The sequence below is a fragment of the Amblyraja radiata genome, chromosome 2 (genome assembly GCF_010909765.2).
Source record: "Amblyraja radiata isolate CabotCenter1 chromosome 2, sAmbRad1.1.pri, whole genome shotgun sequence".
Classification (NCBI taxonomy): domain Eukaryota; kingdom Metazoa; phylum Chordata; class Chondrichthyes; order Rajiformes; family Rajidae; genus Amblyraja; species Amblyraja radiata.
Genome location: NC_045957.1, coordinates 77,924,650 through 77,950,990, shown reverse-complemented (window position 1 = coordinate 77,950,990; position 26,341 = coordinate 77,924,650). Strand labels below are relative to the sequence as shown.

The 26,341-nt window shown below is 41.6% G+C and overlaps 1 protein-coding gene across 1 annotated transcript in view; it reads right to left on the bottom strand.

Moving 5' to 3' along the window:
- LOC116990921 (cadherin-12-like) overlaps window positions 1–26,341 on the bottom strand; it is an 878,073-nt gene that overhangs the window by 838,217 nt on the left and 13,515 nt on the right. The gene's annotated exons all lie outside the window — the stretch shown is intronic.

Sequence of the window (26,341 nt, the reverse complement as noted above, 5' to 3'; positions counted from 1 at the left end):
TTTTCACTCAGAGGGTGGTGGCTATATGGAACAAGCTGCTAGAGGAGGTAGTTGAGCAAGGTACAATAACAGCATTTAAAAGATACTTGGACAGGTACATGGATCAGAAAGGATTAGAAGTTTCTGGTTCAAATCAAGCAAATTGAACTAAGTTAGATGGCCTTGGTCAACATGGACGGGTTGGGCTGAAGGAGCTGTTTTCATGCTGGAAAATTCTATGATCCTCTATCCCTTCAAGATTTTTGCTATGTGTTCATGTGAAACCCCTTCTATAATGTGCAGCACAGTGAGACTCATCAGTGTTTCAAATCCCTAAAATCAGCAACAGTATTGCCATTCATTTCTCAGTTTTATACCGTCTCACACAATCACAACAATAACCTTTGCCTTCAGGAACATTTTCATTTATTTCATTCATGCATGGAGAATAGTTGATTTGACTCCTAACTTTCCAGTGTCTGACATCAGCACTGCTCTAATTAGAGAAGTCTGTTCTCTATTTTTTCCCACAACAGTTCATTAACCTGCTATTCCCTCAGCAGGCCACATTCCAAACATATTGCTAATGCAGTGAGAGCAGAATGTCTTTGTGTTCCTGTTGCATAAGGAGATAGGTTGAAGCGGAGCTGGAAACTGAACATCTTTTATTGTAGGCAGTAATTCTCAAATAAAAAGAAGACACCAGACATTTCAGATGCTGGAATCTTGAGCAAAAAAACAAAAGGCTGGAGGAACTCAGCCAGACAGCATATGTGGACGGAATTAACAAATGACGTTTTGGATCAGGACCCTTCCTTAGACTGAGGCAGTAGGGGGAGAGAGATGGAAAAGAAAGACTGGGTTGGGGAAAAGCCTGCCACATTAGACATGGATACAAGTGAGGGGTGGGGGGGAGGGTGATTGGCAGATGGGTGGAGTAAGTGACAAAGTTGAGACAAAGGTTTTCAGATAAGGGGAGGCAAGGAGGAGTGAAAACTAAAGCGAGTTGGAGGGATATGAGTGGAAGGGTACAGCAGGAGGGGAGAGGGGGGAGATAAAAATAAAATATGAGACTTGGGGATGGGAAATTAGCATACGACGTAGGGAAACACAGTAAGGTGACTAGAGTGGTCATAGATGGTGGGAGAAACATGGATAAGGAGGGCAGGCAGAGGTAAGAGAGGTGGGATAGTGGGGATTTAACTTGAAAGTGGAAAATTCCATGTTCATCCCATTGGGTTATAAGTGGAATATAAGATGCTGTTCCTTCATTTTGCATGTGGCCTAATTCTGCCAATGCAGGAGGCCAGGACAGAAAGGTTAGTATGGGAATGGGAAAGAGGGTTAAAATGGTTAGCAACCAGGAGATCCTGAAGGCATTGGCAGACATGTTTGATGATAAAGGTTTGCCACTGCTACATGGGTGGGTTTAAATTAAATAGTGGGGAAGGGGGGGGGGGGGGAGACAAACTGGAGACATAAGGATCGAGTTAAGAAAGCTCAGGAAGGAATAGGAGAATATGGCCAAGTGAAATAGGAATTGATGTGAAGGGTGAGGGGAGTAATGGATTAAAAGTATTATATATGAATGCACAAAGTATAAGAAATAAAGTGGATGAGCTTGAGGCTCAGTTAGAAATTTGCAAGTATGATGTTGTGGGAATTACAGAGACATGGCTGCAAGATGACCAGGGCTGGGAACTGAATATTCAAGGTTATACATCCTATCAAAAAGACAGACATGTGAGCAGAGGGGGTGGGGTAACTATGTTGGTGAGGAATGTAATTCATAATCAGGTAAAAATACCCTGTAGGGTATTACCCAAACAGTAGCCTGGATATAGGGCGCAAGTTGAATCAAGAGTTAAAATTGGCATGTCACAAAGGTAATGCTATGGTTGTTATGGGAGATTTCAACATGCGGGTAGACTGGGAAATCAGGTTGATGCTGGACCCCAAGAGAGGGAGGTTGTAGAGGGCCTCCGTGATGGATTCTTAGAACAGCTTGTACTGGAGCTTACCAGGGACAAGGCAATTCTGGATTTAGTATTGTGTAATGAACTGGATTTGATAAAGGGAACTTGAGGTAAAGGAGCCAATAGGAGGTAGTGACCATAATATGATACATTTTAATCAATAATTTGAAAGGGAGAAGGTAAAATCCGAAGTGTCAGTATTGCAGTTGAACAAAGGGGACTATGGATCCATGAGGGAGGAGCTGGCCAAAGTTGACTGGAAAGATACCCTAGCAGGGATGACAGTGGAACAACAATGGCAGATATTTCTTCGAATAATACAGAAGGTGCAGGATCAGTTCATTCCAAAGAGGAAGAAAGATTCCAAGGGGAGTAAGGGGGGACTGCGGCTGACAAGGGAAGTCAAGGACAGTATAAAAATAAAAGAGAAGAAGTATAACATAGCAAAGATGATTGGGAAGTCAGAAGATTGGGAAACTTTTAAAGAGCAACAGAAGATAACTAAAAAGGCAATTCGGGGAGAAAAGATGAGGTACAAAGGTAAGCTAGCCAAGAATATAAAGGAAGATAGTAAAAGCTTCTTTTGGTATGTGAAGAGGAAAAATTGAATTGACCAAAGTTGGACCCTTGAAGAGTGAAACAGATGAATTTATTATGGAGAACAAGGAAATGGCAGACGAGTGGAACAGGTACTTTGAATCCATCTTCACTAAGGAAGAAACAAACAGTCTCCCTGATGTACTAATGGCCAGATGATCTAGGGTGACGGAGGAACTGAAGGAAATTCACATTAGGCAGGAAGTGGTGTTGGGTAGGCTGATGGGACTGAAGGCTGATAAATCCCCAGGGCCTGATGGTCTGCATCCCAGGGTACTTAAGTTAGTGGCTTTAGAAATCGTGGACGCATTGGTGATCATTTTCCAATGTTCTATAGATTCAGGATCAGTTCCTGTGGAGGGTAGTTAATGTTATCCCACTTTTTAAGAAAGGCAGGCGAGAGAAAACAGGGAATTATAGACCAGTTAGCCTGACATCGGTGGCAGGAAAGATGCTGGAGTCAATTATAAAAGATGAAATAGCAGCACATTTGGATAGCAGTAACAGGATCTGTCCAAGTCAGTATGGATTTACGAAGGGGAAATCAAGCTTGACTAATCTTCTGGAATTTTTTGAGGATGTAACTAGGAAAATGGACAAGGGAGAGCCAGTGGATGTAGTGTACCAGGAATTTCAGAAAGGATTTGATAAGGTCCCACATAGGTGATTAGTGGGCAACATTAGAGCACATGACATTGGGGGTAGGGTACTGACATGGATATAAAATTGGTTGGCAGACAGGAAATAAAGAGTAGGGATTAACGGGTCCCTTTCGGATTGGAAGGCAGTGACTAGTGCGGTACCGTAAGGCTTGGTGCTGCTATTTACAATATACATTAATGATTGTAGCTATTTACAATATACAGCTATTTACAATATACATTAATGATTTAGATGAAGGGATTAAAAGTAACTTTAGCAAATTTGCAGATTAAACTAAACTGGGTGGCAGTGTGAACTGTGAGGAGGATGCTATGAGGACGCAGGGTGACTTGGAGAGGTTAGGTGAGTGGGCAGATGCATGGCAGATGCAGTTTAATGTGGATAAATAGACAAGAGACAATAGACAATAGATGCAGGAGAAGACCATTCATCCCTTCCAGCCTGCACCGCCATTCAATGTGATCATGGCTTATCATCCCCAATCGGTACCCCGTTCCTGCCTTCTCCCCATATCCCCTGACTCCGCTATCTTTAAGAGCCCTATCTAGCTCTCTATGAAAGTATCCAGAGAACTGTCCTCCACCGCCATCTGAGTCAGAGAATTCTACACTCACAACTCTCTGTGTGAAAAATTGTTTCCTCATCTTCGTTCTAAATGGCTCACCCCTTATTCTTAAACTGTGGCCCCTGATTCTGGACTCCCCCAACATTGGTAACATGTTTCCTGCCTCTAGCGTGTCCAAACCCTTGATAATCTTATATGTTTCAATAAGATGCCCTCTCATCCTTCTAAATTCCAGAGTATACAAGCTCAGCCGCTCCATTCTCTCAGCATATTACAGTCCCGCCATCCCGGGAATTAACCTTGTAAACTTATGGTGCACTCCCTCAAGAGCAAGAATGTCCTTCATCAAATTTGGTGACCAAAACTGCACACAATACTCCAGGTGTGGTCTCACTAGGGCCATGTACAACTGTAGAAGGTTCTCTTTGCTCCTATATTCAATTCCTCTGGTTATGAAGGACAGCATGCCATTTGTTTTCTTCACTGCCTGCTGTATCTGCATGCTTACTTTCCTTGACTTATGAACAAGGACCCCCAGGTCCCGTTGTACTTCCCCTTTTCCCAACTTGACACCATTTAGATAATAATCTGCCTTCCTGTTTTTGCTACCAAAGTGGATAACCTCATATTTATCCACATAAAATTTGCATCTGCCACACATCTGCCTACTCACCCAACCTGTCCAAGTCACCCTGCATTCTCATATCATCCTCCTCACAGTTCACACTATCACCCAGCATCAGGACTGTGTGTATCTTTGTGTCCATATGTGTGCTATTGATTTGTGTCAAGGAGTTGAATTTTAATTACTCTTATCAATGTGAGGTTATCCACTTTGGTGGCAAAAACAGGAAGACAGATTATTATCTGAATGGTGTCAAATTGAGAAAAGGGAAAAGTACAACGAGATCTGGGGGTCATTGTTCATCAGTCACTGAAAGTACGCATGCAGGTACAGCAGGCAGTGAAGAAAGCTAATGGCATGTTGGCCTTCATAACAAGAGGAGTTGAGTATAGGAGCAAAGAGGTCCTGCAGTTGTACAGGGCCCTAGTGAGACAACACCTGGAGTATTGTGTGCTGTTTTGGTCTCCAAATTTGAGGAAGGACATTATTGCTATTGAGGGAGTGCAGCGTAGGTTCACAAGGTTAATTCCCAGGATGGCGGGACTGTCATATGTTGAGAGAATGGAATGACTGGTACTCTTGAATTTAGAAGGATGAGGGGGCATCTTATTGAAACATATAAGATTATTAAAGGTTTGTACATGCTAGAGGCAGGGAACATGTTCTCGATGTTGGGGGAGTCCAGAACCAGGGGCCACAGTTTAAGAATAAGGGGTAAGCCATTTAGAACAGAGATGAAGAAAAACAATTTCATCCAGAGAGTTGTGAATCTGTGGAATTCTCTGCCTCAGGAGGAAGATTCTCTGGATGCTTTCAAGAGAGAGTTAGATAGACCTCTTTAAGATAGCGGAGTAAGAGGATATGGTGTGAAGGCAGGAACAGGGTACTGATTGTGGATAATCAGCTATGATCACAGTGAATGGCGGTGCTGACTCGAAGGGCCGAATGGCCTACTCCTGCTCCTATTGTCTATTTTCTATTGTTGCCTAGTCTATGGTTGATTGTAAAATCAAACAACCTAATTTCACAAAAATCTGAATTCATAATTATATTAAAATCTAATTATTGCACCAGTACTTTTCAAATGTGAAGAAACTCATGAATGAAAGATTTTCACTTAATCATTTATGTATTTGGAACCTTTGTGTGTGTCTTTGTGTCCATATGTGTGCTATTGATTTGTGACAAGGAGTTGAATTTTAATTACTCTGATCAATTATCTTGTAAATGCCTGAGTGTACCCATAAATTAAATCTGTTTTAGTTAGTCACTTCTAATACTTTATTTTCATGAAATAAATCTGACTTTCTTAAATGTGCCCTTTTTTCATACTATAATAGATGAAGAGCCTATTTTAATTATATTCAGGCATTCTCACTTCACAGGTTACCTGAGGTTAAAGTGAACTTTAAAGACTAAATAAATAATAGCCAGAAGAATGTGCATCTTAAAGCATCAGTGAGAATTCCTAAATGTATTTGTTATTTTCATTGTTTCCTTTCCATCTTGGAGATAGTGAGGTAACCTTTCCAGTTATTCACTCTGGGAACATTGGATGTCCATGTATCTAAACTCAGGAAAAAATGGCAGGGAAAGTTCATACAATGGTTATGCACTGGCTTTATTTTTGTCCCATTATCTTAAACGAACACAAGTGAAAACAGGGTGGTGTCTAGCTTAATGTCCCATGTATTTAGCTGGGATTCTGAATTATGTCCAGCATCCATAACCAACACGGTTACAGGCAAACATGCAAACTCCACACAGACACCATCCAAGGTCAGGATCGAATCCTCATTTCTGGCGCTGTGAGGCAGCAACTCCACCGCTGTGCCAATGTAACTTGATGAACAATCAAAGACACTACATAGATACAATGCTGTTGCAGTTGTTCCTGTTTAAATGATTACTTCAATCGGGCAACCTCCATCTTTCTTACCCAAAAGAATGGCACTAATGTCTGTGGTGATGAAGTGCTTTGAGACGGCACATATTAACTCAAACCTCAACAAATATCTGGACCTACTACAATTTGCCTACTGCCACAACATGGCAACAGAGGATGCAATCTCGCTGGTTCTCCGCTCTGCACTGGGCCACTTGGACAATAAAACCACAAACATCAGGTTGTTGTTCATACAACAAAAGAGATTTAATATAAAATCAAAATCCAGTGAACTTTTAAATACATACATAAAAAACACAAATATAACAGATGTATGGAGGATTGCAAACCCGGCCGGAAGGGAATATTCCTTTTATTCATCAATACATAAAACCTATACACGTATTGACTACTTCCTAGTGGACACAAAATTAATTCCCTTTACAACTAATCCTAAATATCATAATAGTGTCATCTCTGATCATTCTCTGTTAACCTTCTTCCTAAAACTAGAAGGAATGTTCAATAAAAAATCGTTTTGGAGGTTCAATCCCCAAATTTTAAGTTGCATATACCTAAAACAACAGATGGAACTTTTCTTTGAGACTAACGGTACCCCAGACATCTCACCCTCCCTATTATGGGAATCTTTTAAGGCGTTTATCGGAGGTTCTATTATTTCATACCAAGCTTTTCAAAATAAAAAGAATAGGACGGAACAATTGTAACTAGAAGAACAAATTACATTACAAACCCACTAACTCACATGGCTATCTGGACTACACGTCTTCCCACCCTGCCCCCTGTAAAGACTCCATCCCCTACTCCCAATTCCTCCGCCTACGCCGCATCTGTTCCAGGATGAGACATTTCATACCAGGGCATCGGAAATGTCCTCGTTCTTCAGGGAACGGGGATTCCCCTCCGCCACCATAGATGAGGCTCACACCAGGGTCTCATCCATACCCCGTAACACTGCTCTCTCTCCCCATCCCCGCACACGCAACAAGGGCAGAGTCCCTCTGGTCCTCACCTTTCACCCCGCCAGCCGGCAAATACAACACATAATCCTCCGCCATTTCCGCCACCTCCAACGTGACCCCACCACTCGCCACATCTTCCCATCTCCCCCCATGTCTGCCTTCCGCAAAGACCGCTCCCTCCGCAACTTCCTCGTCAATTCTTCCCTTCCCTCCGCCACCACCCCCTCCCCGGGCACTTTCCGTTGCAACCGCAAGAAATGCAACACCTGTCCCTTCACCTCCCCCCTCGACTCCATTCAAGGTCCCAAGCAGTCGTTCCAGGTGCGACAAAGGTTCACCTGTATCTCCTCCAACCTCATCTACTGCATCCGCTGCTCTAGATGTCAGCTGATTTACATCGGTGAGACCAAGCGCAGGTTGGGCGATCGTTTCGCCGAACACCTCCGCTCAGTCCGCAATAACCTACCTGAACTCCCGGTGGCTCAGCACTTCAACTCCCCCTCCCATTCCCAATCCGACCTCTCTGTCCTGGGTCTCCTCTATTGCCAGAGTGAGCAACAGTGGAAATTGGAGGAACAGCACCTATTATTCCGTCTGGGGACCTTGCGTCCTTATGGCATTAACATTGAATTCTCCCAATTTGGCTAGCCCTTGCTGTCTCCTCCCCTTCCTTAACCCTCTAGCTGTCTCCTCCCGCCCTCCCATCCGCCCGCCCTCGGGCTCCTCCTCCTCCTCCCCTTTTCCTTCTTTCTTCCCCCCCCCCACCCCCCATCAGTCTGAAGAAGGGTTTTGGCCCGAAACGTCGCCTATTTCCTTCGCTCCATAGATGCTGCTGCACCCGCTGAGTTTCCCCAGCAATTTTGTGTAACAAATTAGACAACTTGATTTAGAAAACACGAAAGATCCAACTATAGATAAACACAACAAGATTGCAATATTGAAATTTAAACTAAACCAAATTTTATCTGCAAGAGTCATTAGATTATTTCAAATGACAAAACAGGAAAATTTCGAATTCGGCGATAAGCCACACAAACTTCTGGCACGTCAGCTGAAAAAAGTGGAAAAGGATCGTGCTATTCTAAAAATCAAATCTGATAAAGGTGAATTGCTAATGCTGCCTAAAGACATTAATAAAAGATTTGCTCAATTTTATCAAAATGTATATACATCCAAAACAATGACAGACAGCAATAAAATTATAAACTTTCTGGACAACTGTAATCCCCCAACACTTAATCCGTGGGAACAAGATGAATTAGGAGCACAGGTTTCAATGAAAGAAATAGAAGAGACAAGAAACTCACTGAAGAATTGTAAAACACCGGGACCAGATGGATTCAGTAATGAATTTTATAAAAGATTTTACGAGGTAATCTCACCACGTTTACACAAGCTATATACATATGCATTTAAAGAACAGACACTACCAGAGACACTAGCGGAATCGACTATTACACTCATACCCAAAAAAGATAAAGACCAAGAAGACCCTGGTTCATACAGAGCAATTGCATTATTAAATACAGATCAGAAAATACAAGCAAAATCTCTGGCAAGAAGATTAAGTAAATACGTTAGTAAATTAATACATGTGGATCAAACGGGGTTTATACCCAAGAGACATTAATTTAATAATCTGAGATGTCTTGTTAATATAATGTATTCACACAAAATTGAAGAAGAAGACTTATCAATTATTTCATTAGATGCAGATAAAGATTTGACCAAGTAGAATGGGAATACCTCTTCACAGTACTGCAAAAATTTCAGATGGGAGAGAACTTTATTTCATGGATAAAATTACTATATGACAGGCCGAGTGCTAAAATATTGACCAACCACATATTTTCTCTGACATTTCACTTATCCTGGGGCAATAGACAGGGTTGTGCATTATCACCCCTGCTATTTGCTCTTGCGATAGAGCCTTTAGCAGAAAGTATAAGAATGCATCCGAATATTCACGGTTATAATACTAAACATTCCAATAATAAAATATCATTACATGCAGATGACGTATTATTATACATTACAAAATCTCAAGTTAGTATACCAAATATATTAAATCTAATAGAGAAATTCGGTTCTTTCTCAGAATAAACTGGAATAAAAGTGAAATCATGGCGATAAAACCCCAAGAGTCGACACACCTTTTTAAATTTCCTTTTAGAATTGCTACAGAAAAATTTAAATACCTGGGTATCCAAGTATCCAGAAAATATAATTCTTTATTCAATGCAAACTTCCTGCCTTTAGTTACTAAATTAAACGCTCTGATTCAATTCTGGAAAACACTTCCGATGTCTCTAATAGGCAGAACAAATGCCATAAAAATGATTTTTCTCCCACAAATTCTCTACTTATTTCAATCAATACCGATATATCTACCTAAAATTTTTTTTTTTTAAACTTGATTCCCACATTACAAATTTTATTTGGGATTATAAATCACACAGAATTCATAGACGACATTTATGTAAACCCAAAGAAATCGGTGGACTGGTGCTCCCCAATTTCTTGTACTATTACAGGGCAGTGAATATTAAAAATGTAATTCACTGGCTGGACAATTCATGTCAACAGGTAGATTTGTTAGTAATGGAGAGAGAGGATTGTTCGCCTTTTAACATAGGCGCGATCCTTCTCTCCCCAATAAAGTTGAAGAATACAATATACAAGAAAAACCCGATTATTCATAGCACTTTACGAATTTGGAGACAAATAAAATTTACTCTTAAACTAAGAAATCTATCTCTTCTTTCTCCAATAGCTAATAATCTATCGTTCAAACCATCTATTATAGATAAAACGATTATTCATTGGGAAAGACTAGGAATTAAAAAGGTTGCAGATTTGTACGAAACGGGAAACCTTTTATCATTTCAGAAATTACAATCAAAATACAGTCTGAAAGGTAATCAATATTTTAGATATCTTCAAATTCGAGATTATTTGAAAACATATACCCAAGAAAATCAAACTCTGTTGCCAGATATATTAGATGAAGGTATGAATAGAAACGCAGAGTCAAATAATTTAATATCATATTTGTACAATATCATTCTAAATATAGAAATTCCATCGTCAGATGTAATTAGAAGAGAGTGGGAACAGGAATTAAGCTTAAAAATTCCCAAAGACAAAAGGGAAAAATATCTTCTATATGTACATAATTGTTCGATTAATGTAAGACATATTCTAATCCAATTTAAAATACTACACAGACTGTGTTACTCAAAAACTAAACTGAACAAAATGTTCCCAAATATATCTCCCATCTGCGACAAATGTTTCTCAAGAAGCAACTATAACACACTCCTTCTCCTCTAACATAAACCTCCATAAATTTTGGAAAGAAATCTTTGAAATATTCTCAAAATAATTAAAAACAAAACTGGACCTCCATACAGAATTGATTCTTTTTGGAACAACAGGTGCCGGCTCTGAGCTATCAATATTTCAAAGACGTTTCCACAATTAAGGCCTGATAATGGCAAAAAAACTTATACTTAAATTTTGGAAAAATGCATCCACCCCAACGCTTAAAATGTGGATCACAAGCATGTCTGAGACGCTACATCTTGAAGATATGAGACTCGTCTTAGCAGGAAAATCAGAGCAATTTTTAAAGATATGGTCTCCTTTCTTTGATTCATTACAAGTATAGTATGGTGCAACACAACTCTGGAATTAAACCGATTCACGGACAGGGTGATGGGTGTGGTGAGAAATGAAGCAGGTATATCAACACATAAGGGTCCCTTTTTTTTTTTCTTTATTATTTTTGGTTTTTGTCTTCTTATTCTTCTATAGGCTTTTACTCATTCACTCCTGGACTGCACTATCTGGTAGTCCAGGGGTTTAGACATTAACTATTTATTTCACTCTCTCTCTTTCTCGCTCTTTCTCTCGTTCTACTTCTTTCTTGTTAAATTTAAAATGGAAGATGTACATTAAATGTATTTTGCCATATGCCGCAGTTTATACTACTGTACATTGCTTGTAATAAAAATATTAAAAAAATAAATACATAAATAAATAAATTAATAAATACACTACAGCTCAGCGTTCAATATCATCATCCCCTCCAAAATGGTTACCAAGCTCATGGAACTGGTTCTCTGTGCATTCCTCTCCAAATAGATTAACAACTTCCTCATCAACAGACCACAATCTGTACGAATTGGCACCAACACATCCTCCTCAATAACCATCAACACAGGAGCACCTCAAGGCTGTGTTTTAGCCCTCTGCTCTATTTATGACTGGGTAGATGGATATAGTTCCAACTTCATTTTCAAATTCGCTGACAATACCACCATTGTTGGATGAATTACAGATAATGATGAGTCAGAATACAGGAGGTAGATCGATCGACCGACTGAATGGTGCCAGAACAACAACTTTAGTCCAAGCATCAACCAAGGAACTGAATGTTGACTTTGGAAGAGGAAGATCAAAGATCCACTAACCTATATCAACCAGATAGTGGTGGAAAAAGTCAATACCTTCATATACCTGGGTTTGCAGATCACTGAAGATCTGTCCTGGACCCAGAATATTGATGCAATCATAAAGATCATAAATCATCAATGCCTCTACTTCTTTAAAAGATTGGGGCTATTTGATATGTCAATGAATACACTTTTGATCTACAGGTGTACAGTAGAGAGCATATTGCTTGGTTGCATCACAGCCTGGTTCGGCAACTCGAACACGCAGGAACAAAGAAGACTGCAAAAAGTGGTGAATACTGCCCATGGTTGCTGACCTCCCCACCTCGAAGGGAAGGGATCTACGGGAGTCGCTGCCTCAAAAAGGCAGCTATCATCATCAGACCCACGCCATCCTGTCCACACTCTCATTTCACTCCTGCCATCAAGTAAAAGGTACAGGAGTCTGAAAACTGTAACATCCAAGATCAGGCATCTACCCAACAACCATCAAGCTATTAAACACTACATACAGTATATATGTAGATAGATATCCAACACCTCTACTTTCTTAGAAGGCTTAGGAAGTTCAGCATGTCCACAAAAACTCTCACCAACTTCTCCTGATGCACCTTCCATTTATATCTCATGCTGCCTCGGCAAGACTACCAGCATAATCAAGGATGAGTCACACCCTGGCCATTCCCTCTTCTCCCCTATCCCATCGGTTAAAAGGTATAGAAATGTGAAAACACATGCCACCTGGTTCAGAGGCAGTTTCTTCCCAGCTGTTATGAGGCAACTGAACCATCCTACCACAACTAGGAAGCAGTCCTGAACTACCATCTACCTCATTGGAGACAATAGGAACATCTTTGATTGGACTTTATTGGTTTTATCTTGCACTAAACATTATTTCCTTATCTTATATCTGTACACTGCAATTGACTCGATTGTAATAATGTATTGTCTTTCTGCTGACTGGTTAGCATGCAATAAAAACTTTTCACTGTACCTCGGTACACATGACAATAAATGAAACTAAACTAAATTAAACTCATATATGAGTTTAGTTTAGTTTAGTTTATAAATATATACGGTACATACTGAACTTATTTTTTGTTGTTTATTATGATGTTTACAGAGTACTATGTTTTCATATCTGTTGTGCTGCTGCGTAAGAATTAAATAGTTCCATTTCAGGACATAATCTCCTTACCTGACTCTTGACCCTTGAATGAGTGAGTGTCAATGTGGATGGTGGCAAAGTGGTTGACAGTAGTGTGCATCATAGCTGAGCCCAGTCATCCAATTAGTCATTCATCAGGCATGTGCAATGTTCTAAAACACGACTGAAACAAAATTCAGGATTCCTGCTGGATATCTCCCCCCTTTACAAGGCCAAGAAAGAAAGAAAATGCTGCAGGCCACTTCGGAACCTTGACTTGACTCCCAGAGGAGATCAACCTGACATATTGGATCTGGTTTCATATTGGGCATTCCACATCAGGCTGTTCTGTTGCCAGCTGTATTGTTGAGGGAGTGAAAACCATTTTATTTTTATGTTCTTGTATGCACAGCTATAAATCTTACCCATGGACTGACAGACTACAACTTGGAATGTGCACTCGGAATTCAAGAGCAATGGTATTAAATTAATAATCTGTAAACAATAAATCAGATTACATGGTGTTATTACAATTTCTCCTAAATAATCCTGGGAGGGAATGCCAGAGCTCTACAGGAAAGTTTATGCTTGCCTGAATTGAAGATTTAGAGCGTAAGTATGTAAGAAGTGAGATCAGTTTTCTTTGTCCCATTGGGACTGTTTTGTCATTGGATAAAATTATGACCGATCCTTTATCCCAGTTGCATCTTCCTGGCTAATCCCCATAAACCCTGATTCCCTAAGTGCTCATATATATGTTCTTTGACCAGTGTACTCAATGACTGTGTGCCCATAGCAGCCTGTGATGGAGAATTCAAAAGAGTCACAATCATGTAAGTGAAGAGCTTCCTACTCATTCCAGCCCAACTTTCCTAAATTAAATGTCATAATCGTCAGTTCTGGATTCAACAATCAGGAGAAATATTCTCTGTCATTTATCCTACCATGCCCCTTAAGAAATTATTATGTTCAGTGGACCAGCTCTTATTCAATTACATTTTAAGAATATGGTCCTAATCCTAGGTGAGAAGAAGGAGTTGGAAAGAGAATTTGAAGGGGATACTTTATTTAACATAGATGCTGGTTGATATATGAAAACTGCCAGTGGTAGTTGGATACCATGATTATGTTTAAGAGATATTTAAGAAAATATGTAAAAGGGCAAGATATAGAAAGATACGGACCTCGTGAGGGTAAATGGGATTGGTGTCAATGGGCAAAATGAGCTTGATGGGGTTGAAGGGCCTGTTTGCATGCTAAATAAATTAATGAATTTACTCAATCTCTCCTCAAAGTTATCAAATAGAAATTAACCTGGTAAAAGTTCAAGTCAATATCCTACCATTTCCCTGAAAGTCCCTGCCCCATTTCAGTTTAAAATGGACAAAGAGCATTTGGAAAACACACAAATTTTTCTTTGACAGGAACAAGTGGAGATTGAGCAAAAAAGCATTAGAAAGAGAATAGGACTTCCCAAAAATACAACCCATCAAGAGCTTCCCACTGCACCTATGAATGGGAATGGAAGCAAGATAAAGTACATGCCTCTCCAGATAAGATCATAAACAGTACATTTTCCATTTCCCAAGATAGTTACAATAATCAAGGTAAAAAAACACCCTATATGTATCATGTAGTATGCATATTTTACTCTGCCTCTGAAGATTGTTTGAATTAAAGTAATTGCAACTGATTTTCAGAAGTGGAATTGGAACTGAATACCTGGAGTGGGGTACACACAAAGCCAATGTGTCTGGTGCTGATGGCAAAAGACTGATTTCTCCCCCGAGAATAAGTTTTTGAAATGACAATCTAGTTTACTATAGTCAACAGGGATTCAAAAAAATATATAAGCTTGACTAGCCTTAAATTATTCCTCCCAACTGACCACCCCACCATTGAACATATCTACAAGAGTTGCTGCCTCAAAATGCCTCAAAAAGGCAGTCAGCATCATCAGAGCCCCCCCCCCCCCCTCCCACAGTCATGCTCTAATTTCACTCATTTCACTCCTGCCATCAGGAAGAGGTATAGTAGCCTGAAAATTGTAATATGCAAGTTCAGAAGCAGCTTCTTCCCTACAACCATCAGGCTATTAAACACAACAACCTCCAAATAGTCTCTGAACAATATACTGTGTAGAAAGGAACTGCAGATGCTGCTATACAGACTATAGACACAAAGTGCTGGAGTAACTGAGTGGGTTAGGCAGCATCTCTGGTGAAAAATGATGGGTGACATTATGCGTCAGGACCCTTCAGTCTGAAGAAGGGTCCCGACCCGAAATGCCACCCATCCATTTTCTCCAGAGATGTTATCTGACCCGCTGCGTTAAGGCCTGTCCACGAGCATGCGACTCCATGCGGCAAGCGCGACCTAATGTGGTCGCTTGAGCGGTACAGCCTCGCGGGGCCGGTCCCACTTCGATCGCTGGAGCCGTATGGAGTTGTGTGGAGCTGGTCCCGACATCGCAAGGGGCTCCGAAAAACTGACCATGTTCAAAAATTCCTCGCGGCAACGGCCTGCCGGCCCGCAGCCGCCTCGACGCCATGCGCACCGCCTCAAAGCCATACGCCGACGGGCGTGCGCAGCGACTTGACGCTGTACGCAACATCTTGACGCCGTACATCACGCGCAAACTTCCCGTGGACTCCGCGCGAACTTCACGTCACTCACCCGACCTCCGCGCGGCCCCCGCTTCCGGTTTGGTCGTGCTTGCCGCATGCAGGCGCATGCTGGTGGGACCGGCCCGGTGCGGGGATCACTCGACTACCGCACGGCCCGTGCTTCCGGTTTGGTCGCGCTTGCCACATGCAGGTCGCATGCTCGTGGGACAGGCCCTTTAGATAGATAGATAGATATAATTTATTGCCACACAACCAGGGTCAGTGGAAATTTGGGTTGTCAGCAGTAGTACAATAATAAAGAACACACAATAAAACTGTAACACAAACATCCACCACAGCATTCATCACTGTGGTGGAAGGCACAAAAATGTGGCCAGTCCTCCTCCATTTCCCCCCCGTGTACAGGACCAGAGTCCAGAGTCAGTCCAGGATCGGCTCTTCCTCACCGGAGACGGCAAGCACGACCAAACCGGAAGCGGGGGCCGCGCGGAGGTCGAGTGAGTGACGTGAAGTTCGCGCGGAGTCCACGGGAAGTTCGCGCGTGACGTACGGCGTCAAGATGTTGCGTACAGCGTCAAGTCGCTATTAAGATAATAATAATAATAATGGATGGGATTTATATAGCGCCTTTCTAATACTCAAGGCGCTTTACATCGCATTATTCATTCACTCCTCAGTCATACTCGGTGGTGGTAAGCTACTTCTGTAGCCACAGCTGCCCTGGGGCAGACTGACGGAAGCGTGGCTGCCATTCTGCGCCTACGGCCCCTCCGACCACCACCAATCACTCACACACATTCACACACAGGCAAAGGTGGGTGAAGTGTCTTGCCCAAGGACACAATTACAGTATGCACTCCAAGCGGGATTCGAACCGGCCACCTTCCGGTCGCCAGCCGAACACTTAGCCCATTGTGCCATCTGTCGTCCCAAAAGATGGTGTAGGCCGCAGGCCGGCGGTCGAGATTTAAAGTCTCCGCCGCAGCCAGAAGCACCGTAGACTGCAGGGCCGGCGGTCGAAGCTCCCCTCCAGGGGTGATGGTAAGTCCACGCCGGGCCCGCGGTAGAAGTTGGCCGCATGCCGGCAGTGATGGCTTCTTCTTCCCCCGGGTCCCCCACGAGGGATCCCGGGCTGTAGACGCCGCACCAGCTGGAGTTCTGCAGACCGCGGCTTCAGTCTGCGACTTCAGGCTGCCGGCTGCCCCGGGCCAGCGAAACGGAGCGCTATCCTCCAGCGAGCCCCAGCGAGGGCTCACCCGCTCCACATCGAGAGTACACGCTGCGCCCGCCGCTGAAGCCCCGGGCGCGTCTCCGGGAAAGGCCGCGCCGATCCTTGATGTTAGGCCACAGGGGAGGCGACCTGGAAAAAGTCGCCTCTCCATGGAGGAGGCGACCGAAGCGGTTTCCCCCTCACCCCCCCCCACACCACCCCCCACACAAAACACACGAAGGAACATTAAATACACACTTTAAAACATACTAAAAAATAAAAAAAAGTTGAAAAAACTGACGCGCTGCTGACATGGCTGCACACAGAGGAGCCCCCTACAGATGTGTTACTCCAACACATCACTATCTCTCTCCAAACAATCGGGACATTTGACAATAAAACCCTCTTGACTTGACTATGGACTCTTGAGATTAAGGATTAAATGAAAGCAATGTAAATGCCACATGTATACCTTAAGAAAGCTATTGACAAGTTAGTATATGGAAAATTTAAAGAGAGTTTGAGGTAGAAATTTGTCCTTGGATGTCCTTAGCATTAGTGCTTTTCTATGCCACTGCTGAAAACTGGCCTGATCAACTTCAGTGGGACCAAATTTTATGTGCAATTCAAGGCACGTTCAATGCATGTTTAATACATTCTGTATGACCAAGGACAAATTTCCGCACCACTGAATTAGATGACGGAAAGCAAATGGGATTTAAAATTCAAAGAAAAATATTGTGAAAATCTGAAATAATTGATGATGCTGACAGTTCAAGCAGGATCCGAGGAAACAGAAAAAAATAACTTTGAATGTCAATGAAAGCAGATGAGAGGTTAACACTTGTTTCTCTGCCTTCTGTAAACATGCAGCATTTTCTGCATTAAAAAAAACTGCTTTACTGATACTGAAGCTATGAACTTTCAGCTGTTGATTAGAGTGGTCGGAAGGAAGACATTTATTACAAGATCATTCTATAATCCAAGGATTTCTATAAGATTATCATGCTGACAGCTTTGGGTGGCTTTCAGTCCCATTAATTGCTCCAGCACTGTTTGCAGTATTTACTGCTTCTAACTGGAGGAAATGAATTCCACAGGATTCAGATGTAAAGTCAGTTCTAATCTCATGGATATATCAATGATTTGGTTATTAGTCTGGAGGGACTGGCACTGGAATGTACTGATACCAAAAACAGAAGGTATATTTAATTCCTTCAAAGAGCAAAGGGAGCAGTAATAGGATATTGATAAGGTGTGGGAATTATTTAAAATGTGCCATATGGAATTGAATACTAGTATGCATGAGGTGATATATACATGCTTTTTTTTTAAATAGGTATCAAAGGTATCAAAGGTATTTTATTAGTCACATTCACATACACCCAGGTGTAGTGAAGTGAAATGCTTTTTGCCATTTTGCAGCACGCAAAAAAAGAATACAGACATAACACCAATGAGAGTCTTAAACACATAGAACATCCCCCCACAATGGCTCCCACCATGAGGGAAGGCACAAAGTCTAGTCCCAGCAAAAAGTCTAGTAACAGCAAAAAAAAAACTCTGAATCGTACTGGGCTACATGCTGTAGGCCATGGAAGAGCAGAGGGTTTTAAGGATACAGACTAACAGAATATAAATGGCTGCAAAGAAAAAAAGCCATTGGCGTCTGGGTTTTATCATGAAACAGAAAATAAAATTAAACAGTAATGAAGAGCTTCTACAGAATGTAAACAATACTTCCACCAATGAAGGGAAGTGTATTGCTGTAAATCTTAAATGCAGATTGACAAAGATGCTTGGATATAGGAGGAATCAGAACTACTCAAAATGGTGCAAAAATTATGTTGTTTCTCTTAGGAACAAATCAGATTAAGAATCAATAGATGCCCCAGGAAAGATTATTTTACATTTGCATTTAAATGCAATTGCTGATGTAGATAATTCAAATAGCTGGGTGAATGAAGGCTGGAATCACCCATATCGAGTAGTTTTCACATTAGTTAACATGTTTCCATCAAATCCCCAGATGTACCACCTTGTCAAGGTGAAATAATTATTATTTTGTGATATAATGTCTTTGATTTTTAACAACAAAACACATAAAACTTGAACCAAAGGTATTAAAATCAGTGCAGGGAGGAATTTAGACTTTCTGGAAGGAAAGGGAGAAGGAACGTTGGTTTTTGTTTTCAATTCATACACCTTGTGATAAAATAGCTGAAGAGCTCAGTGAAGGAGATCTGTGAGTAATTGAAATGAGTTTCTGTTTTCATTGCTATCACCATATAAATGATATTGCAATGTTCAAAATCAGAATTTCACCCTTCATTGGATCTCAGCACAGACTGGCGCTTGGAGATAACAACAACAACTTGCTTATATTTTGTGGCCCAAAGTTATAAGTTCCCACAGCTTTTATTATACGTTGCAATAACTGAAAACGTCTCTTGGCAATCAATTATGGTTTCTTATAAAATTGAATTTTATAAGAAACCATGGTCATATTTTCCTATTAGGGAGTGATTGCATGATCTATAGGTAAATGCATTCGCTGAGGTCGGAAAATAGAGACGACAGTGTGACAGATTTTAAAAATTTTCAATGGAAAGGAATAACAGCTTCAGTTTCTTTCTGGTGTAGAAACATAGAAACATGGAAAATAAGTGCAGGGGTAGGCCATTCAGCCCTTCGGGCCACCACCGCCATTCAATGTAATCATGGCTGATCATCCAGAATCAGTACCCTGTTCCTGCTTTCTCCCCATATCCCATGATTCTGTTAGCCTTAAGAGCTATATCTAACTCTCATTAATACATCCACTGAATTGGCCTCAACTGCCTTCTGTGGCAGAGAATTCCACAGATTCTCAACTCTCTGGTTGAAAAAGTTTTTCCTCATCTCAGTCCTAAATGGCTTACCCCTTATTCTTAAACTGTCACCCTGGTTCTGGACTCCCCCAACATGGGGAACATTTTTTCCAGCATCTAGCCTGTCCAATCTCTTACAAATTGTATATGTTTCTACATGATCCTGTCTCACTCTTCTAAATTCCAGTGAATATAAGCTATCTAATTATTATAGGCATGAGATGATGCAAATAGTTCGGAAAACAGGCTGTAAAATTCTAGTGAGTGCCATTGTTAGTGCACAGTTAATGTATTTAATGTATTTAAATCATAATCACTCAGAGCTCCCGTGGATCCTGAAGGATGGAACATCGACCAAGAATGTTGTCATTAAACGCGTGCTTGGTTGAACAATGACTTCTGAGGTAAATTCTCTGATTTTCTTCAAATTAAAATTTGACCACTCAATAATGTCTCTATATTAAAATTGCGTATCTTTTTTTAATCAACAGCAAAAAGACATCAAAGGGCAGTGAGCAACAAGAGACACAACAAGAAAGAACTGAACTGAATAAATCTCCTTTAACATTTAAATTTATGTTATATTTTATGAGTTAATCATATTTTAAGCTTTAATCAATCCTTTTTCCACTTGCCATGCCCGTCAGCTGTGCCTGCGCAGTAATGCCTGCGTGTTCTACGTCACAATAGGAACCCAATGGGCGGGAATGGATGCACCGACGGAGAGCCGCTAAGAGTGGATGGGGGGAATTGAGGGGTGATGGAGTGAGTGCGTTGGGGGGGGAACGGCAAGTGGCAGAGTAGGTGGGAGTGAGGGGGGATCAGAAGCATCACAACGGGAACCCATCAGCCGCGCCTGCGCAGTTGGGGGCTATGGGTGAGTGGTGGTATATTGCGTTGGGGGACCAGGCCTCCTGTGTGAGAATGGCACCCAGCGGGTCCCACTCAGTCTAGTAACTTCTGAAAATGATCAGCTCCATGATGAGTAGCCCAATGAGTAGCTTGATCTTCAGATTCAATTATTGCTCAATGTAGGCAGAAAGGTAAAAGAGCTCTATTACTTCAAAAATAAGTAATTGTTTGAGGTGGAGCATAGTGTGCATCACAATTGGTTATTGAGCAGAATAATCATACTATTACAGCAATATACCGTAACATCTGGCCAGTGCTTAACCTGCACAACTAAATGTATAGTTATATTGCTAAATGTGTGGGGTGCCTTGTAAATGTAAACTAGGGCTGACTGGCTATTGTAAGAACCTATTTTTTAAAGTTTATATCAATAAGAGGACATGTGCCCGTGCCTCACAAGGCAGCCAATTATGTATTAGAAGTTTTTTTTTAAGATGATCGTGCCAGATGAGCAAGTTGACCCTTGCTAATACAAAACCAGGGCACATGTTGGTGATAGACATAAAATGCTGGAGTAACTCAGCATTTCTGGAGACAGGCAGCATTTCTGGAGAGAAGGAATGGGTGATGTTTTGGGTCCCAGACTCAGTCCCACTAAATTACTCCAGCAATTTGTGCCTATCTTTGGTGTAAACCAGCATCTGCAGTTCCTTTCCACACAAATGTTGGTGACACAGGTGACTCACCTCTGCAGGTGTCCCAATACAGGACATTGGCTGTGAGTTTGATGAGACCAGACAACCATTTTCTACCTATCTTCATATCTTTCACTTTAAGCTTGTTCCAGTTGCAAAGCACTAAAACTGAAGGCTCAGACCAAAACCTACTCCATAATTCAAATATCCTCCTAATATGGGAACAATACGTAATGGTTACCCAACTTAATATCCATCAGTTTTCACCCAGTTAAATACATTTGGAATTGTTTTAAAGCAAATATCAGTTGTGGTGACTATAAAACTATAAAGAAAAGCTGTTAATATACCATAGGGAAGAAAAATCTTAATACCTCCCCAGAAAGACACAGCAAGCTATTCAGTTGAAGGGTATTTAGGGATGGGCAAACTCATCTTTAAGGCTGGTCTGCCAGCAATGCACAATGCTGAATGAATGAATAAATAAAAGACAAATGCAATAAAATAAGCAAGAGATGAAACATGGATAGGAGAGGTTGGAGGGATATGGACCGAGCGCAGACAGGTAGGATTAGTGTAGCTGGGACATGTTGGCCGGTGTGGGCAAGTTGGGCTGAAGGGCCTGTTTCCACACTGTATCACTCTATGACTCTACCAGTGCTGCCTGTTGTAGCTAAGTGTGTCATTGTGAGCAAATGTCTGCAACTAAATTCATATCTGTAACAATCTCTGCCCGGAGGATTTCACAAACTTTTCAGAGATGTGTTAACCATATAACCATATAACAATTACAGCACGGAAACAGGCCATCTCGGCCCTACAAGTCCGTGCCGAACAACTTTTTTCCCTTAGTCCCACCTGCCTGCACTCATACCATAACCCTCCATTCCCTTCTCATCCATATGCCTATCCAATTTATTTTTAAATGATACCAACGAACCTGCCGCCACCACTTCCACTGGAAGCTCATTCCACACCGCTACCACTCTCTGAGTAAATAAGTTCCCCCTCATGTTACGCCTAAACTTCTGTCCCTTAATTCTGAAGTCATGTCCTCTTGTTTGAATCTTCCCTATTCTCAAAGGGAAAAGCTTGATCACATCAACTCTGTCTATCCCCCTCATCATTTTAAAGACCTCTATCAAGTCCCCCCTTAACCTTCTGCACTCCAGAGAATAAAGACCTAACTTATTCAACCTATCTCTGTAACTTAGTTGTTGAAACCCAGGCAACATTCTAGTAAATCTCCTCTGTAATCTCTCTATTTTGTTGACATCCTTCCTATAATTGGGCGACCAAAATTGTACACCATACTCCAGATTTGGTTTCACCAATGCCTTGTACAATTTTAACATTACATCCCAGCTTCTATACTCAATGCTCTGATTTATAAAGGCTAGCATACCAAAAGCTTTCTTTACCACCCTATCTATATGAGAGTACACCTTCAAGGAACTATGCACGGTTATTCCCAGATCCCTCTGTTCAACTGTATTCTTCAATTCCCTACCATTTATCATGTACGTCCTATTTTGATTTGTCCTGCCAAGGTGTAACACCTCACATTAATCAGCATTAAACTCCATCTGCCATCTTTCAGCCCATTTTTCCAAATGGCCTAAATCACTCTGTAGACTTTGGAAATCCTCTTTATTATCCTCATCTGCATACTTTCTAATCCAATTTACCACCCCTTCATCCAGATCATTGATGTACATGACAAACAACAAAGGACCCAACACAGACCCCTGAGGCACCCCACTAATCACCTGCCTCCAACCCGACAAACAGCCATCCACCATTACCCTCTGGCTTCTCCCATTCAGCCACTGCTGAATCCATCTTGCTATTCCTGCATTTATACCCAACAGTTTAACATTCTTAACCAAAATGTTGGTACAACATACAATGTTGATACAACATGAAAATACATTTCTCGATCTGCATGGTTTTGAGACTGGAAACTCCTGCAAAGGTGATTTTTCATAAGGTGCCTCACTGTTAACTTTACCATTAATGCTGACATTTTTTTTTTAAATGACACTGTAAGACAAGGAGCTTAAATAGGATAAGTGCAGATGACAAATCAATAAACCCTGCTATGTTTATTTTTGTTTTGATTGGATTGTTTTAGTGACGTGGATTTTGCTTGAGCCTTTTTTGTTCACAGTTAGTCACACAATACTTTTGGGAGTAGGATTTTGACCCAACAACGATCAAGGGATAGTGTGAGAGATTATATATATAGATGTTATATATATATTTATATATATATATAAAGCCTGTTGAGCCAGTCAGAGGGGAGTTTGCAATTGTGGTGTTCCTGTATGCCATCTGCCTTTGTGCTTTTTCATGGTAGAAGTGTTAGGTTTGGAAATGAAACGGCAAATTCCCGCTGTGCATTTTACAAATATTACAGACAGCATGCTGAGCCCACAGGTGATGGAGGGAACAAGAGTTTTGGGTATGGAAAGGATGCCAATAAAATGGAACTAAAATAAATATGAAGAAGATGCCTACTCATTCCTAATAATCATAATAACATGCAGCAAGGAAACAGATTTTTTGGCTCACTCGGTTTACACCAAACAATAAGTATTCATTTACACTAATCCTACACTAAACGTCTTTTATTCTTTTTACATCCCCATCAAATTTCACTAGATCTATCATCCATCATACACTAGGAAAATTTTAAATATTAACCCATCAGTTTGCATGTCTTTTCGATGCGTGTGGAAACAGAAATGCTTGGGGGAATCTCACATGACTACAGGGTGAACTTACAAACTCCACACTGAGATTGAATATCAAACCCAGGTAATTTGAGATGTGAGGCAACAGATCTAGTAACTGGGCCATTGTGCCCATTCCTCCCTCCTGTTGGTCAGGAGGATCATTGGTAAAAATTTGAACCTGGATGTTTGGATATCATCCAGGCTCAGGGCCGGCTTTAAGCCGATTTGACCGATTGCTCCCAATTGGGCCTCGCGCCGAAGGGGGGCCCCGCACTAATGTTCCGTATTTCGTACGGAAATACGAATTCTCTTTGTTAACTAAAGTTTTTTTTAATTCGCCATCCGGATTTTTTTTTTAAACGAACATGTATAACCAAAGATCTAGCAGAGCTCCACTATAGGATCTTTGTGTATAACAACCGCTGCACGGCCATCAGACACAAACAATGTGTTAACTAGTACTGTTAGCACTTCTTAACAGCAAGTACTTAACACGTTGTTATACAAGGTCTTCAATGCATCCATCCGCATTCCTCAGTAAATGTTATTGTGTTTTGAACAAGTATTAATGACGTCTTGTTCCTTTGAATAAAATTCACGCGGCGTCATTAATACTTGTTTAAAACACAATTACATGTAGATGTAATGTAGTTCGATGACACGTTGAGAATTTCTTTAAACTCACCATCATGAGTGAGGGGCCCGGACCGCGAGAAGGGGCTTCTTCCTGGTGTGCAGGTTAGTTATTCACCTACCGACCCAAGTTGTGTCTCTTTGTGTTTTGCTCTCTCCCTCCCTCCCTCTCCCTCTCTCTCCCGCTCCCCATCTCTAGCTCTCTCACACTGTCGCCTCGGCATTCCCGGAATCATTGACGTTTTGCGGTTGACAAAAATGCTGGAGAAACCCAGCGGGTGAGACAGTCGCCTGGCCCGCTGAGTTCCTCCAGCACTCAGTGTTTTTTGTTTGGCTCTGAAGTTGAATGTGGCTCAACGGGACGGGCAAGGGCTCTGGGGAGAGGGTTGCGTTTCTGGTTGAGACCTTTCTTCAGACAATCACAACTAATCTCACCGACGAGAGTTCAGTTTAGTCTGAAGAAGGGTCTTCTCTCCAAAGTCGCTGCACTGCCTGTCCTGCTGAGTTACTCCAGCTTTATGTCTATCTTCAATTTCAGAGAAATACAATTTCTCACGGGGGGCTTATAATATCTCTAAACCCCTCTGGGACCCTCTGAACACCTCTATACCCCCTCTAAACACTTCTAAACACACCTGAACCCATCTGAAGCCCTCTAAACATCTCTAAATCGTTTAAACCCCTCTAAACCAGGAGGGCTGCAAGGTGACTTGGATAGGCTGGGTGAGTGGGCAAATGCATGGCAGATGCAGTATAATGTGGATAAATGTAAGGTTATCCACTTTGGTGGCAAAAACAGGAAAGTAGACTATTATCTGAATTGTGGCCGATTAGGAAAAGGGGAGATGCAACAAGACCTGGGTGTCATGGTTCACTAGTCATTGAAAGTAGGCACGCAGGTGCAGCAGGCAGTGAAGAAAGCAAATGGTATGTTAGCATTCATAACAAAAGGATTTGAGTATAGGAGCAGGGAGGTTGTACTGCAGTTGTACATGGTCTTGGTGAGACCACACCTGGAGTATTGCGTACAGTTTTGGTCTCCTAATCTGAGGAAGGGCATTCTTGCCTTAGAGGGAGTACAGAGAAGGTTCACCAGACTGATTCCTGGGATATCAGGAATTTCATATGAAGAAAGACTGGATAGACTCGGCTTGTACACTCTAGAATTTAGAAGATTGAGGGGGGGAATCTTATAGAAACTTATAAAACTCAAATCCTCTGCTATGAATCGTTGGCTGATCTATCTTCCTCTCTTAAACCCATCTACATGCTTTCTCCCCATAACCCTGACACATGACACATAGCAAAATAATTTGAGTATAGGAGCATGGAGGTTCTACTGCAGTTGTACAGGATCTTGGTGAGACCACACCTGGAATATTGCGTACAGTTTTGGGCTCCTAATCTGAGGAAGGGCATTCTTGCCATAGAGGGAGTACAGAGAAGGTTCACCAGACTGGTTCCTGGGATGTCAGGACTTTCATATGAAGAAATTATGGACTTGGCTTGTACTCACTAGAATTCAGAAGATTGAGGGGGGATCTAGTAGAAACTTACAACATTCTTAAGGGTTGGACAGGCTAGATGCAGGAAGATTGTTCCCGATGTTGGGGAAGTCCAGAACAAGGGGTCACAGTTTAAGGATAAAGGGGAAATCTTTTAGGACTGAGATGAGAAACACGTTTTTTACACAGAGAGTGGTGAATCTCTGGAATTCTCTGCCACAGAATGTAGTTGAGCTGAATGTAGTCTCCTCTCGTCCAATCAGCCGCTGTCTCCAAGGGCATTGTGTCCAATCACATAATTAGCAGCTACGGTAAATGTTGGAAGCCAGCGGAG